The 17,566-nt window shown below is 32.5% G+C and overlaps 1 long non-coding RNA gene across 1 annotated transcript; it reads left to right on the forward strand.

The window, feature by feature from the left end:
• The first annotated feature begins 4,726 nt into the window (after window positions 1-4,726).
• LOC140051004 (uncharacterized) lies at window positions 4,727-11,946 on the forward strand. The gene is made up of 4 exons (XR_011845476.1): window positions 4,727-4,744; window positions 5,802-5,995; window positions 6,735-6,883; window positions 10,138-11,946. It is a non-coding gene; the product is annotated as an uncharacterized lncRNA (long non-coding RNA).
• Window positions 11,947-17,566: the final 5,620 nt, after the last annotated feature.

The following is a 17,566-nucleotide window of genomic DNA, read 5'->3' on the forward strand; positions in this document are numbered from 1 at the left end:
ATTGACTAACAATAAAACATGTGGACGTAAATTTTGTAAGAAGAAAGTCAAAGGGGGTCTGTTCCCTTTAAGTTAATGGACGATCCTGTCAAAACGCCACAAACAACCGGGAAATTTGAACAAAAAATGGGGGGTTTTAAAATTGCTCGTATGAAAAAAACGTGTAGCCCTACATTAAATCAAATTATGTTTTAAAATTACAAATCACAAATTATAACTCTTGTACAAAAAAAATGAAATGACAAGTAGTTATCGAGAAAATGCAATTTTAGTTTACTTTTTACGTTAGGACTGCTCACAGGCTTTTAAAAAATGTCTCCTATCTTTTAACACTAGCAGGTCACTGAATATCCAAGAGACAGCTTCAACGAAAGAGGTGTTTCGACAAGCAATATTAACAATTTATAGCTCATAAAAATTCTAGATTTTCCAGATCTTATAACACTTTGGACTCCAACTCCAACCTACTTCGCAGAGTTATTTCAAATTATCAACATCATCTTGTTGCTAATACCGTACAACCACCGTTAGGTTGTGAGGGTGGTGAAAACATGGGATATCTCTATACTGTAAATGTTAGGCGTAAATGGCTAATATTATCACAAATCTAACGTTCTGACATTGTAGAAACCATCTTCATGTCAACATTTATATCTGGTAAAAGATCTGTCTGGTAAAAAATGTACAGGTAGGCCTACCCGGTATATTAAAAAAACGAACATTTCAATCGAATTATTTCGAATTTAGCTGCATACTATTATATTGCAACAATATCTAACATATGAATTCTGCAAACCAATATAATTTAGACATTCTAAAAAATGTAAATATTAGAGTACTTGATATTCTTAAATCGCTGAGTATCGCAATGATTGAAGAAACTAGTCAAATGTAATATAATTTATGGTAATATTAATCTTTCTGTGTGTATCATGATATTACCACAAGGCGCAATCTTCATCCACTTAGCTATTTGAAACGTTCACGTTTAATTGCGCCTGTAAATAACAGACAAATCAACATTTAATTTAATCGTGGTATTTTCACACCCACGCAGATAAATATATCGTTCCGCATCTTGGAACTACTTATCGTGTTTCTTTTAAGCTCAGTCTACAATATCAAACTAATGATGTGCCCAAATATGTTAGTGATATGTCCAGATATGGTAGTGATATGACATCATCATGTCCATAAATGAGCACATCACATCATCATAAACTTTGATAGAGTAGACTGAGCTTCGGATTAGGACCGATTATTTATATCAGTTTACTTTTGAAATATTATAAATAAACATTATTATCACGTCGGTATCTATATTATAAGTGAGAGAGTTTGTACGTCTGTCTGTTTGTTTGTTTATTCGTTATACAAATTGTTGTTACTGCACGTAACCTTACATATGGGGTACCAAAATGACCGTATTTGTACCGGGAATGTAAACTACATTTTAACATCATCCGCCATCTAGGATCCAAGTTAGGGACCAAAATGTGGTGGGTGGTTTGTGATGTCATTTTTGCTTGGGCTCGGGGTTGTAGGCTATCGAAATGTAAAATTATACTACAAAATTTTGCAGTATTTGAATTATCTTCAGCAAGGCGTTTGGGGAAATATAGATATAGATATACATATTTATTAACCAATATGACACCTATTCATTTACACATTTAGCAAAGTACTTTAACCATATCCAGCTATTTATCGGGCTCTTAGATTGTTTCATTACAGACATCCATTCCTGTGTGAACATAATATACACGTTCTTTACTGTTACAGTGTTCTACTACTATATTTAAACATCATCCGCCATCTAGCATCCAAATTAGGGGCTGGGATGGTGAGAGGAGAAAGAAGGCTGAGGGAAAGAAGTATCAAAATTAGATATTTTAATTATCAGCCAGTATGACACCTATTTATTTACACAGGTTTACCACGTTAGATGTATACACCTCTCAATTTAAAGCTGAAGTTGAATGTGTCCTGGGAAGAATTTGTTTTTAGAAAAGAGTGTGGGGTGTTATTGAAAAGGGGATGGGGGTTGGTGGGTATAAGGAGGTACTGGCGTCGGGTGCTATGTACTGAGAAGGCTTTAAACAAATTTTAAAACCCGCTCTGGGGCGGGTATAATTGCTAGTTTTTTTATAAAAATGTATTTAATCAATTTTCTATTTATGATTATGATCGAAAAAAATCCTTCAACAATGTCGACAATAATTAAAAATAGAGGAAAAAGATTAGTTAAATTTAAAGTTTTACCTTAGACTATAAACCATGAAAATCACATAAAACAACTAATGTTGAATTCGTTTAATGTGAGAATAGTTTCATTCATATTAAACCCTATATCAATTCATGAATAAAATCGATAATGAGAAAGATACATATTGTAGGCCTAATTAAATCCGAATAATATCTAAATGAGGACAGAAACTATTAATCTTAGGCCTAATAAAAAATAAGAAAATTCTAAATTTAATTTAAATTTTATAATAATTATACACTGGGCCTAAAATATGAGTTCTGTTCGTCAAGTATAATACTATATGATATTAAATTAACTTTAAACTTAGCTTAACTTCTGAGATTTTCCTAAAAATAACATATAATCTCAAATGAAACATCTTAGAATCTTTTGTAGAATACAAAAGATGTACTTCGTAGTAAAGAATCAATTTCGAGATGCTTCTTAAGTCATAAAAGAATTATAATGTCAAATGCGAAAGAACCTAAATTCTGTTGGTTCACTAACTAACTAACTAACTAACTTGATTCAACCTTAGATACATTCACAAAAGTGTTTTTACTTATTTGTGAGAAACTGATACAAGACTGTAATATTCATTTCTATGTGGTTCACCAGAAGAAGTTGTAAAGGCACAATGGGCTTTCAATAATGTTGTCAAATTGTGGAAGACAAGCAGCAGTGCCGCAATAAGATATAATAATATTTAAAGGTTTGCAGGGCGAAATCAAATATTGATATAAAGTTAGCTGTACACCACGTATATTAGTTGTGAGAAGAACTGAGTTTCTCGACGTTTCGATCAATATGTGTTGATCGTCTTCAGGAGAGTGAGAATTAAATAACGAAAATTTGTTTTTATCAATGATTCTCACAGGATGGTGTCCTATCATTGTATCTTTCATGATTGTTGTATTTTTATATTTGTGCTTGTGAGTTGAGTCATTTTATATGCATTTGTGTTATTCATGCTCAATTCAGCCTTGCGCTGTATGTTTATATGAAAACAGAGATTGATAGAAGGAATTGGCATGTGAAAGAACTGGACAGGGACCAAAAACAGAGATTGGTAGAAGGAATTGGTATGTGAAAGACCTGGACAGAGACCAAAAACAGAGATTGGTAGAAGGAATGGGTATGTGAAAGAACTGAACAGGGACCAAAAACAGAGATTGGTAGAAGGAATTGGTATGTGAAAAAACTGGACAGGGACCAAAAACAGAGATTGGTAGAAAGAATTGGTATGTGAAAGAACTGGACAGTGACCAAAAACAGAGATTGGTAGAAGGAATTGGTATGTGAAAGAACTGGACAGGGACCAAAAATAGAGATTGGTAAAAAGAATTGGTATGTGAAAGCAGTACGCCTTGGCATGGAACACACGAGTAAAAATAAACAATAAACGGAGAGAACTAAGGAGGTGGTGAAAAATGTGGTTGGACAGAGTCGAAGAGAATTGCGCAGAACCGTGTGAGATGGAGACGCGTAGTTGATGGTGTGTATGCACTGCTGATCTAACAAGGCATAAAGTAGTCACCAGTTTTAGTAAGTAGATTGATTGCCTTGGTAAAAGTAACATGTTGAATCTGAACTCATACCACAGACATAAAAAATAGCTTTTGTTCAACATTCGTTATATATTTATTTTCACCACATGTCTGACACGAGATCAATTCTAAAGAAGCGTGGGTTAAAACATTTTCTTTAAAGTATTGATACATATCATATAAGCAAGTCAATACGTCAATGTACAATACAAAATCACAAAAAAACAAATTGAATTTGTTTTAATTGAAGGACATTGCAACATTTAAATGTCACGACCTTTTGCGAAAAAATGAATCAAACAGAGTAAGCCTATTAATTGATAAACGAATTGATAAACCAAAGGGAGGCCTAAAGTGGACAACATACGAAAGAAAACGAAACAATATAATATTATAAAATAGAGGCCTAAAGCAGACATCTTTAATTAGGCCTATAGCTTACACCGAGAATGCCAATGTTTTAATTTTCCTATATTAACTAATGTACATGCAGAATTATCGATAAAAGTACAGTGTTGTTGCATTAGACAAAATAAATTAACTATTGATTAAATAAATATATAAGGTCATAAGTATTCCTTTATTAAGTCATGAGCAATCCAGTCTTGAGAATGTTTGTAAAAAATTAATTTTAACTTTTTTTTTTTATTTTAAGACCTCCGTTTGAGGGTTGCGTTGTTTACTTTTAATATACTGAATCATACTGGTAATGTAATTTTAACAATAATCAGATGATTAATAATATGTGAGAGCGCCATTTTTTTAAAGCAGACTACGCTCATTTGTCACATGGGTCAGTTTTATAAATCAGTAGACCAGTAATTCTCACTTTAACATCATGTCATGTAATATACCATATGCTATAGAATTACTACACCAGATCAAGAGGGTAATTCTTTTCGTTCGTGATTAAGCTTGGTTCCCATTTGAACATGCACAACGCAGAGATGTAAGTACCTCGCAAGTAATTTGACCAATCCCAACGTGATAAATTATCCTAACTTTTGCTGGTGATTGGTCAACTAAAGCTTGGTTCCCAAAGAACGCAACGAAGGGACGTACAGTACGCTTGGTTCTCACTAATGGCGCGCACCGCAAGGATGTGACGCAGGGTAGCTGCCGATCACAAGCGATGAAGTCGCTTGTTATTGGTCAACATGCTTGCGTTACGTCCTAGTAGGAACCAAGCATTAGTGATTTTCCAAAGATATTCGGCTTAATATCACTTAATTTACCAATCGCAAAAGATGGATTATTCGAATTGACGCTTGTCATTGGTTAACTCGTCAGTCTGTTAACTATGTCTATGGCTCTCTCGTCGGAACCAAGATTTAAGGCTATTAATGGGTTATAATCTAGAAATACTTTTAATGTACTTATATTTTTGATACAGTCGTTACTAACTGTATGTTTACATGTACATACATATGAAAATACATTTAACCTGAATCTCAATAGGCCTAAGGCAGTATACAGAAATAAAGATTTAGTTTGAAACGGTCAGAAATAAATGTAGGGTATGCAGGAACAATATTGGCATTTTTATTTATTTATTTATTTATTTATTTATTTATTGTTCAAATAAGGCAAGTAAAATTAAACTAAATACACCTAATTTGATTTCTGTAATATTTATTATGATTTACAACTGCGTATGTAATGATAAATATCAATTCCTGTGTGGGCTGTTTAAGTGATTTTTAACATATTTCACATTTGATGATATTTGATTTCTGTATAAATTGAGATGTTAAAATAATCTAGCCGGATTCCCAACTGCGCATGTCTACAATGTCTCTTAAAATCGATCGTTTTAAATTGAAATTGTTAACATTTGCAAAAGTGTTTGGCTTGTTAGGAAAGTGTGTATTTTCCAATGATAGAATAAAACACTCGTACAAATTGATCTTAGTCGTCTGGGCAACGATGAACTGTTTGCAAAATTTGGAAATCAAGTGAAAATAAATTGGCTATTTTATTTTTGTCTCCTCGGTTGGTCGGAACAGTGCCAAATAGGAAGTGCCTTGAGATACTGATTTGCCCTTCCTTTCAAATCTTTGACTAGCATATAATAACGAGAAAAACTTTACTTGAACAACATTTAAAGCGCTCTGGTAGAGGAAACTAATAACATTTTATGCCAAGTTTTTGTTAGTGGAATACAGTTGGTGTTCTTGTTTCAAGCAGATTAATTATAAAGGTAATATTTACTATATTTATTTGTAATCATATTTTTCAATCTAATTATTCTACCACATATCTTTTTTTAAATATTATTTTTGTTTTATTATTTATATTCATACTTTGTTATATTGTTTCTTATAATTAAAATTAATAATGAAAATGTTGTGATTAGGCCTAAGTAAAAATGTATTTAAATGTTGCTGAACACCTTGTGGATCTTAAAGCAAACTTATAAAATTATCATTGAATTATAATTAAATCTACAAATAATTTATTTTTTGATTTTTACTTTGATTTAAAACACCCTCGTATCGTTTCCTACATGCTTGTTTTATCAGACAAACGTCTATCCCTTCCTAAGAGGTATAAATATGATTAAAAGTTCGTAGATGAGTATTGTCAATGTTAAACTGTAGGCCACTGCATTTTCAAATGAACTATGTCTGTTTTAAAGGACTTTAGACCTACATTGCATTTACCCTGGTTAATCATAAACCGCTGAGGGTCATATTCGATAATCGGAAGCCAACCTGAATATTGAAAATGAGTTAGTTTTAAACTATAAATACATTTCCGGCACCCATCTTGCAGAGCGGATATCCAGTACCATTGACAACCATTAACAGCCAATTAACTTCAATAATGTATCAATTAATTCATTCAGATTAAAGAAAGTGTGACGTCCAACCAACGTGTCTTGAGTGTCTGCAGAATTTCATATGTCATGATATTTCTACATTTGTTTTTATTTTTAGGTTATTCATGATGCGTAATACACTTTCGGTCTATGCTTGTATTTTCGTCGTATGTCTGACGGTTTTTTCGGATGAATGTTGGGCGATTAACTACTTCCAGAGGGTGATTGTTCCTCGTCGAATGAAATACCATCGTTATGGCAATCACGGTAGGAAAATAGACTGTAAAGACATTCATTGTTCTATTCTAGATTTCGTCATTAATGTCACCCCCCCCCCCCCCCGCAACTTCATTCTCCTTTCCCGGCTATAGATGTTGACTAAGAAGCACATATGATCTTTATCAAAGCAACTTCGCTATTTATATTTAAAAGCATAGGCCTAAACATAGAAGAACATGAAATTTGGTTTTCACATGCTTAAAAATTGAATCATTTTAGGCGATATTGTTGTAAGGTAGGCCTAAACAAATTTACTGATACAAACATAATAGAATAATAATAAATATTAAAATAAAATAATATATTAGATAAACCCGCTGAATTCACTTTGAAAATGAACAGTTTTGTTATTTTCTACATCGTTTTATTTCAATAGACTATACAAAATGTATATATAAAGCAATGGCTTATTGTTTGACAAAGCTTACCATCGACGTTATAACCATAACACGAATTATAAAGCAAACAATATTATTAAAAAATGTCTTAGTTATTATTCGTTTATTATGCAGTACAGATTACCTTATTTTCACTAACATCCATGGATATAATAGTATGGCTTTCACTATATATTAATAAGTTTAAACGCCTACACGCTCGCATTGTTGAACGGTTATTACCAATATAAAAATGGTTGAAAACATGTAATAATATATGTGTAATCATTATCTGGTTACTATATAAGTTAATTAAAAAATTTCTACAAATTATGCCCCCAATATATGATGTCTTTTTATACCATTATTACACGCCTACACATGGTTAACGTAATATAATCAGGTTAAATTTGTAGATGGTAATATGAACTATTAATCAAATGTATTAAGTCTGATATGATACCATAGGAAATTAGCTCCACATAGGCCTAGTTTAGATATAATAGGGTTATAGGCGGTTTTGCCTTTCATATATACACAAATAAACATATCAAAACATTATTTTTTCTTTTGAAGTTTCATTTCGATTGTAGGCCTAAAATAACTATGTTAATGTCAATTATTTATTTATTGCACGTGACAAGTGGTTTATGTACCGTATGCCTTTTCGAATGTATGTAATCAATATTGTGTTAACATTACAGTATATAGAAATAAAGCTAGGTAGCGATCCATATCTTTATTTTACTAATTCTTTATCCAGATTTGACTTTCATATTATCAAACAATAAAGCTAAACTTAAAATCCTGAAAAAAAACTATGCTTTCTCTTTACGTATGTCAACGGGGGACCGTAATGTTGGGAAAGGGGATCGTAATTAGGTATGCCTGCTGGATACCATCCCCCATCAAACATGCGCTGCACTAAGTAGGCCTACAAGGAGGGGAGTCTTAAACGCACAGATTGTGGTATTGTTTACGTAGTTTAACCGTTCGACCACTCAACTTTACTAAAAATAAAGCCTTCATATGATGCCCCTTATTCGTGTTTAACCTTTCAAAGGTGAAGGTCATTGCCGCTTATGTTCAATAATAATGATTTATGTTACAGATGAATCTGTTCAATCCAGAAATATAAATCTAAATCAAATGTCCTTAGATAGACCCCATACAATGTCCAATAAAATAACTTGTAAATCCTCAAAAAATGAAAACGAATAAATTAATGTAAATAAATATGTTATTTATTAGTAAAAATGAAAATTTAATTCATAACAAAGGCAAATGTATACCGTTAAGAAAGCGGACTCGTTTTAAAAGGATTTTATTTGGGAAAATATCATAGCCCGCGGATGTTTAATTAAACGGACGAACTGATTGCTTTGAATTTGTTTTAAAAAACACTATATTTTGTTACTATTGTAAGTAATTAAAATGGAAATTTTGAATCGTAATTAATACTATGTGTACGACGATAGTAGATGATTACATCATTCAAACGAAAAGTATTTCCTATTTATTTGCCTAAAGGTATCAGCGCATGCGCATTCACTAAGTTGAGCCGTAGTCTGATGAGGAAAGTGATTGATGTGGGTGATAATTAAGATATTCATTCTGATGAGAATTATTTACAATTTGAACGATAACAATTATGGTGAAAGCGAGAACGTTATGGTGATGAACAAGATATCTAAGGATGAATGAATTAATGTAACACTAGGATCATGATGAGAAAGAAACTGTGACATTGAGTCGGGCTGTTCCGAGTAAAGGGAATGATTAACTAATGAGTTATTTTAAATAAACGTTTCACTTTTCTTTATCAATTGTGATTTTCTTACTGATATTTGGGCATGGCCCATGGTGTAAACTTTAACTTTCTTCTTGGATTTACTCCCTCGTATCACTAATAATATGGTCCCGTAGGCCTATACTAACGTTTTATTAATTTATTATCTTTTAAACTATCATTCATAGGCCTATATCGGCATGATCAAAATCATATATCTCACTATCTTCAATTGATTAACACTATACATCCTACCACTAAAAAATAAAAAAATAAAATAAAAAATCAAATACAAAAAACCAACGAATTAGCTATAACTGAACGATAAGATGTTTAGTAGTAGACCTCTTTAATCAAGATTCTTTTTTTTATATATTATACTTTAGGCCTACTGGCTACCATTTTTATTATGTAATACATTATTTAATTAGGCCTAATCAACACATTTACATATTTTAATATTAAAAACTCTACGACATTGATTTGTGGCGTAAGGCGATAATATAATAGACACAGATTATACACATACTTATTAACAATTCACACTTCTAATTTAAGGTGTAGGCCTATTATTACCCTTTTTATTAGTCACCTTGTTCAGTCTCATACATTTGTCCGTTTTAAGCACTTTAGAACATAACAAATCCAAGTACAATAGTACACTTGTGTATCTTAGACCATGGACCTATACATTAGATAGGTCCATGCTTACACCATGGAGCCATAATTAGATAGCTCCATGCTTTCACAATGTACTTGGTTAAAAAAACTAAATTGATTTACCATGTTACGCCTTTGAGCCAGGCTTACTTGTAACATGGAGGTATATAATGTGTATTCCTGCACAGTAACTTTGTATTGGTAGACATATGACTGTACATTATGTTTCTCCCTCGGAAGATTTTTGAGATAATTTAAACATAAATATTAAAAATGATAATGAACATTTCAATGTGTAAGAGTAAAATGCATTTTCAATAACCTAATAAGATGATCAATTCTTTGAAAACAACTCTCATGTTATTACATAATGATGTATCTTATGAAACTTATGAATTGAATTGAATTCTTTTTAGGTAGCCGACGTTACTACGCTTATCGGAAACCACGTCAGATATCTGACGAGAATGTAAGAAACAGCCGAGCAGCTGCGGACAGCGTACGGCAACGGGCATTTCGTGATTTCTTATTAAGCAGAAATAGCCGTTAGCTGGATTAGGCCTACTATCAGATCAATAATACACAACAGAAGTTAACTGTTCAGAAATGTAAATTAACATGGATGTAACGGTCAAATGCCCGAAATCGTACAGTAAGGACATCTGATATTATATATTATGAACACAGTGTTTCATCAAATCTGTGCGTGCACGTCACAATATGTTGCCATGAATTGATGTTTAGAATATATTGTGCTAGTTTTTTTTATATCGTCAAACTGAAGGGCATTTGTTAATCAAGGTACAATATCCGCAATCTTTCCGTTTAACGGAAGTTTAAAAGAATACAAAAATATCTGCAAAATTCATTTCCGATTTTATATTTCATGTGTAGTATTATTAAAAGGTCGAACTTTAACCCCCGCCCCCACCCCATCAAACAAAATAATATTATAGAACACGTGTGACTTGATAAATAGTGGTTAATGAGGGTTAAATATAATACCCCTTTCACACCAATAGCAAAACTCCGGAGATCACTGCTTTGGTGTGAAAGGGGTATAAGTTACTTTATAATAATAGGATTCGAACATCATAAAGCCCTAGTGGTCTAGTGGTAGGGTGAAATCTATTTCGAATGTCAGTTACAGGAAAGAATTTGCACTCTGATTCACTTGATATTTAAGAATAATATTTATTATTCAAAACGCCATTTTAAGTCACTGTTTCAATTATATATCCATTAATTCATTTTGAAACTTCAGGTATACTTATCTACCCACGTTACTTATTTCGATTACCTTCATGATTAAATCAATTTCAACAGATTCATGAAAACGTTTTAAATGCACTCGTGTATAACATCAAAGTTATTGCAAACGCCTATATCGATACAAATACTAATATAACAAATACTCTATATTCAATTTAATTATGTACATAATAGATTAACGTTAACTATTGTATGTGTTTTCTTTTCATTCACGTTTTAAACTATCATCATCGTATATTATATTACTATCGTCATTTCGTCATTATCTGTAATTGATTAAAAGTATGCCTGTCACAACAGTAGGGTTGTTACCCCGGTGAACTGGTTCACAAAATAGCCCTAACAGGAGGTTACCACCTATCTGATACCACAGTGATTGATTTACTATTGGTAATCATTGGCCACATTGCCTCAAGACATAAAATAAATTAAAATTAAAATAAATTTTACTACAGAATTCCTCACCACTGCAACCGGCGCCAACAAGGAGAATTCCTTTTTTTAGGACGCCCGGCCCCTATATTCGGGAGACACTTTCTTTTGAAAATCCAACTTCTATTCATAGGAAAACTGTTATGTCCCGAATTAGTACGTTCACTTTAATATATTTTTTTACTAGGTTGATCATGGGATCAATGCCGGGTCCTTGAACAGCTCGATCCACCCGGCACACAGGGCTATCTACCTTCACGTTTACTTTAACAGGTGGCGCTTTGTAGGCCCAATAACAACAACATTAATACATAACGACGGACATGCAATTAAATCACAGTATGATATTATAACTGTATTATAGAAAGTAATTTGACAGATGTTAGCATGGTAGGACCATAAGCATATGCTTAAGATTCGATCATTCTATAAAGATTGTGTTGAGATCGGATTGGATTGTGTGTGTTATTCTAGTGTTATTGTATAATGATATTACTAGTGATGTATAATGACAAATTATAACAACATTAAGTGGCTGATGTGATTAATAAGTGTGCGCCGTTATTGAGACATCATGTTCTAGACCGTTTCAACGTAGCTGTTTACCGGCGATGTTTGACTTACCAGTGAGTAACGATAACTTGCCATAATAATACATTCTGGACATCGGTGAGTTAGATTGATCAACATCTTTTAAGTTAACCAAATACTTAATTGGCGTCCATGATCATCATTATTGTTTCACTGCCTGTCGTTTAGTTGTTGTTGGTATGTCATGATAAAACAATTCATATTACATTGTATATATTGTAATTTATTGTACATACTTGTTAACTTAGGCTATATAGTGTTAACTATTCTCTGCTGTAAGCAGCTTGCTCAATTTTATTCATTTGTCATTTCCTTTTCTGTCTAATTTAAATGTTTGAATGTGACCTTTTTGATAATGTAAATGTGAGCACAGAATATTTTAACGAAGATAACTTAATTTCTTCACTTGAACATTCTAATTTATCATCAAACTTTTCTATATTTGGACTAAACTGTCGTAGTGTTGTTAATAAGTTTGACTTAATCTCAAACTATTTAGACTCACTCGTACATGCCTTCTCCGTCATTGCCTTCAGTGAAACCTGGTTAACCGAAAAAGATAATATTAATCTATACCAGTTACCAGGCTACAGTTTGATTCACAATGATAGGAAAGATAAGAGAGGTGGTGGGGTAGCGTTCTATGTTACCAACAAACTAACATATATTATTAGAAATGATCTGTCATCTTGTATGACTGAAGCAGAGACTATTTTTATTGAGATTGAGTTAGAATCAGGAAATAATGTTATTTGTGGTATAGTTTATAGACCACCCTCACGTTCCTTGCAAAAGTTTGATGATGAATTAACATGTGTAATGCAAATGATTAATCTAGAAAAAAAGAAAGCTTACCTTGTGGGAGACTATAACATAAACTTACTCCAACAATCTACCGACAACACTATCCAATCACACTTAGACACAATATTTTCTCAGTCATTTCAGCCAATCATAAAAAGTCCTACTAGAATATCCGATAATTGTGCTTCAATAATTGATAACATTTATTGCAACATCGATTCTTTTACTACGTCCCTTAAAAGTGGAATACTTATTACTGATATTTCTGATCACTTCCCAATATTCTGTGTAGATACTTTGGAAAAACATAATAAGCAATATCCTCGATTTGTATATAAACGACAATACTCTCCTCAACAAACGGAGTATTTTTTGCAAGAATTACAAAGTAATCAGTGGAATGATGTGCTATTCTCAAATAATGCGAATGTTGCTTATCAAAATTTTACAAACACTTTAAATAAAACAATTGATAATTGTTTCCCTTTAAAACGAATTAGAAATAAGGCGAACAAGTTAAAATCTCCTTGGATCACAGCTGAAATTGCCAGAGCTATCTCTCAAAAACATAAATTATATAAAAAGTACAAACAAAATAACACCACTACTAATAAAAGTACGTACATACATTTTAGAAACAAGTTAACCACTACTATTAGAAATCGGAAAAAAGAATATTATATGGTCCAGTTTGAACGAAATAAACAAGATATTAAAAAAACGTGGACAATCCTAAATGATATAATGGGTAGGAAAAAGACTACCAATTTGCCTACAAAAATAAAATTGGGTACTGATACTTTCTCTGATAATGATGAGAAAGCTGATGCATTCAACTCTTTTTTTATTAATATTGGAGAAAAACTAAATAATAAATTTAGGCATGAATCTCAAAATGAAGAAATCACCCACAGAACTTTCTTAAAGGGAAATTTTACCTCTTCAATGTTTTTTAAGCCTGTTACTGAACATGAACTTAACCACTATATTAAAAACACAAAGAATACTTCTCCTGGCCATGATGGTATAAGTGCCCAACTCATAAAATCTGCTTCCCCGTTTATTTTAAAACCTTTATTGCATATTATTAATACGTCATTATCATCGGGCTGTGTCCCGGCTGATATAAAAATTGCTAAAGTTATCCCGGTATTTAAGAATGGTGACATCTCCGATATAAATAATTATCGGCCTATTTCCATTTTACCCTTTTTTTCCAAAATATTTGAGAGGATTGTGTATGATCAAACGATTTGTTACCTCTCAAAATATAACGTACTGAGTAAAACACAGTATGGATTTAGACAACACCATTCAACTAGTCATGCTTTAATACAATCGATTGAAAAAATCACAAACGCTATTGAGAATAAAGAGTTCACACTAGGAGTTTTCCTTGATTTATCAAAAGCGTTTGATACAATCGATCATGATGTATTATTAGATAAGTTAAGATTTTATGGTATAAGAGGAGTTCCGCTAAACTGGTTCTCAAACTATCTTAAAAAAAGACTACAATACACATTTATTGTTAATACTGCATCTAGTAAAATGACAGTAAACACTGGAGTTCCTCAGGGATCCATATTGGGTCCATTATTATTTCTTATATTCATTAATGATATTAGTCTAGCATGTAACCATGTAGACATGATTATGTATGCAGATGACACAAATGTGTTTTATAGTCACAATGATATTACTCAAGCTTTTGATACAATGAACCAGGAGTTATCTATACTTTCGGACTGGTTTATTGCTAACAAATTAACGCTAAATGTAAACAAATCAAAATATGTTATATTTAAGGCTAGAAATAAGTCAGCTGACACTACCTCACTAGAATTGAGGATGGGAAATGAATGTATAGTAAAAGCTACTGAAGTTAAATTTCTAGGCTTATTTCTGGATGAAACTTTATCGTTTAATTTTCATGTAAATGAGGTAGCAAACAGTATTTCTAGAATAATTGGTGTCTTAAACAAAGTGAAGTCTATGTTATCAAGTAAAATCTTGTTAACGGTATACAATGCACTTATATTACCTAGAATAACGTATGCTATCACAGTATGGGGTGCTACTTCTGCTACAAACTTAAACCGTATACATATTCTCCAGAAAAAAGCACTTAGAAATATTTGTCATGTTCATTTTATGCATCCTTCTCATCCACTTTTTATTTCAACCCAAACATTAAATATTTTTGACCTTTATACGAAACACACTGCTATATTTATGTATCAATATAAACATAATCTATTACCTGAATCATTTAATAACTTATTTAGTACATCTGCCTCATTCCATAATTACTCAACTAGAAACAGGTCAAACTACTGTCCACAACTAAAACGCACCAAAGTCGGACAGCAATGTATTTCCTACCAAGGAACACATATTTGGAACAATTTAACAGACTATATAAAACAATCCCCCACTTTAAGTTTGTTTAAACAGAGATTAAAGCAATATTATAACAATAGAAATATTTAAGTTAAGTAAATCACATTATGTTATTTTGGTTTGTTCTTTTTGTTTGTACTAATTGTTTGATCTTTTTGTTAGGGTTACATGCTTAAAGCACTTGTGCTTATTTTGTATCCCATTCCATTATCTTATTATTTGTATTGTATTTGTATATGTTTTTATTTTGATTATGGAATAAAAATGTCGATGAATTGATTGAATTGAATTGATATTATTACCTTATTTCTTTTTATTTATGATTTTATTTTTACCCCCTGCAAACACAAAAAAGAAACTTTTTAATTTCGTATTTATGATAGAAAAACAGTATAAAGTGATCATTCCTGAATATGTACTATACCTTATACGCTTAGTCGATTCTATGGCGACAATTCGGCTTGTTTTTATTTTTTCAAAGGCAACATTTTGGCATACATGACGTGTCATACGTATAGTAAAATGCAACATAAAAAAGACAATAGAGATTCATGCGCATGTAAAATGCTATTTCAATGTATAACACGTTCTGGTGCCTTTAAAGCTTGGTTCCCACTAGAACGTAACGCAAGGACGTAAACGCAACGCAAGCGTTTTAACCAATGACAAGCGAAGTTTAGTTAGCAATCACAAGCGAATAAGCCATCGCTTGTGATTGGTCAATTCACTTGCTTTGCGTTACGTCCTTGTGTTGCGTCGCCAGTGGGAACCACGCTTTTCTATAAAATTGTAACAGCATGTGATTTAATTATGTATATACGTATTAATAATTCCTGTTTTGTTATGATTGCTTTTGTAAAGTTATTATTATGTTTTCGACAATAGGGTCATACAGTACGTATTATGGTTACCCTCAAGTACCGTTTAGTACCGTAAGTGCTCCTATATAAAGTGGATTATTCATTCGCTTTTTTTCTGTAATATAATGTGTGTTAATATTGTGAATAAACTTTGTTTCGTAAAACGTTAACTTTGCTTTATTTTAAATTTTGTCAGAACACCTTTATGGCCCCCATGCCTGTAGGTTTGGTAATACGTTATTGCCATATTAGCCTCAACCCTGGATATTGAGGAATTTTAATTTTATTTGGAGGGAATTTGACAATGAATGAATGGTTTATGGTTACTCCTCTCGTACAAAACTATACGCTTTCCGTCTATGTCACCATGCTGGAGGACGGTGCTCAGTTAGTCGGATCTTTCGTCTCTCTCTCACAATGCCGGCCATGAGTCTACATAGGCCTACTTAGGCCTACTATTCTTCTCAATGCAGAGACTGAAACGCTTTGTTTCTATCTCACAATGGAAGGAAGTTTGTGCACGTATAATACTCGTGCGTCTACGGAGCGTCCAGAGCAAGGCACGCTGTGCCTATCAATGCATGCAGCCTGTGTCCGTATAGTAAAGACGCGTTGCGTCACGTTAGACGTACCTGTCACAAATTAGGTGCGCATATCCCTATAAAAAAAGAAGTCGCGTACGTTCTACATCATCATGCAAATGCGTGGTTCACACAGCGACGTATCGATGCAATAGTGCTGCAAAACATCTTAGGTTTGATCTCACGCAGGCGGGGGTAAACGCAATGATTGGAAGGGCATTTTCTTACGTTGCGTAGATTGCGTTACGTTACGTCGCTAGTGGGAACCAAGCTTAAGATTTACCAGGGGGTAAGACTCATATTAGAGCAGCAGGACATATTTCGTCATAATAATGGTTGATGCTATTTAGAATCAAAGACTGGCTTGCTCCACCAGAAATCACAGCAATTGGCGATCTCAGTGTTCTCTCTCAGTTTCCTGAATTAATTCCCTATTTATTTTTTCCCATTCCCAAGGGAAAATATGGTGAATTTGTCTGGAAAATCTGCGATTGTGCAGTGGTGACTATTCGTCGTCATTCCAGGTTTGTACTATAGCATTATGAAATAAAACACATCATCTACAGATATATTGACAGATATAAAATAACATATGTATGACTTTTTTAATGGCTCAGCAGATTTCAATATTATAGATATGAAATATATATATTTTTTTATATAGACAATCGTAATAATATTAAAGAGTCCAGACAATGTGTATGTTTTTGTACTATAGTGCGTGACTTATCATAGAATTCAGGAACAGGAATCGAATATGGTCTACTATTTCAAGTACCTCTGGCTGTCGTAGTTTTAAAGATGTATTGTCCCTCGTAATTTGTTTTAATGTCATGATCTCTATTCACTTTGACCAAAAATTGGATCGAAAAAAAAAATGATTTACTTTAAAAAACTGTAAG

The sequence above is a fragment of the Antedon mediterranea genome, chromosome 6, assembly GCF_964355755.1.
Source record: "Antedon mediterranea chromosome 6, ecAntMedi1.1, whole genome shotgun sequence".
Taxonomy (NCBI): Eukaryota; Metazoa; Echinodermata; class Crinoidea; order Comatulida; family Antedonidae; genus Antedon; species Antedon mediterranea.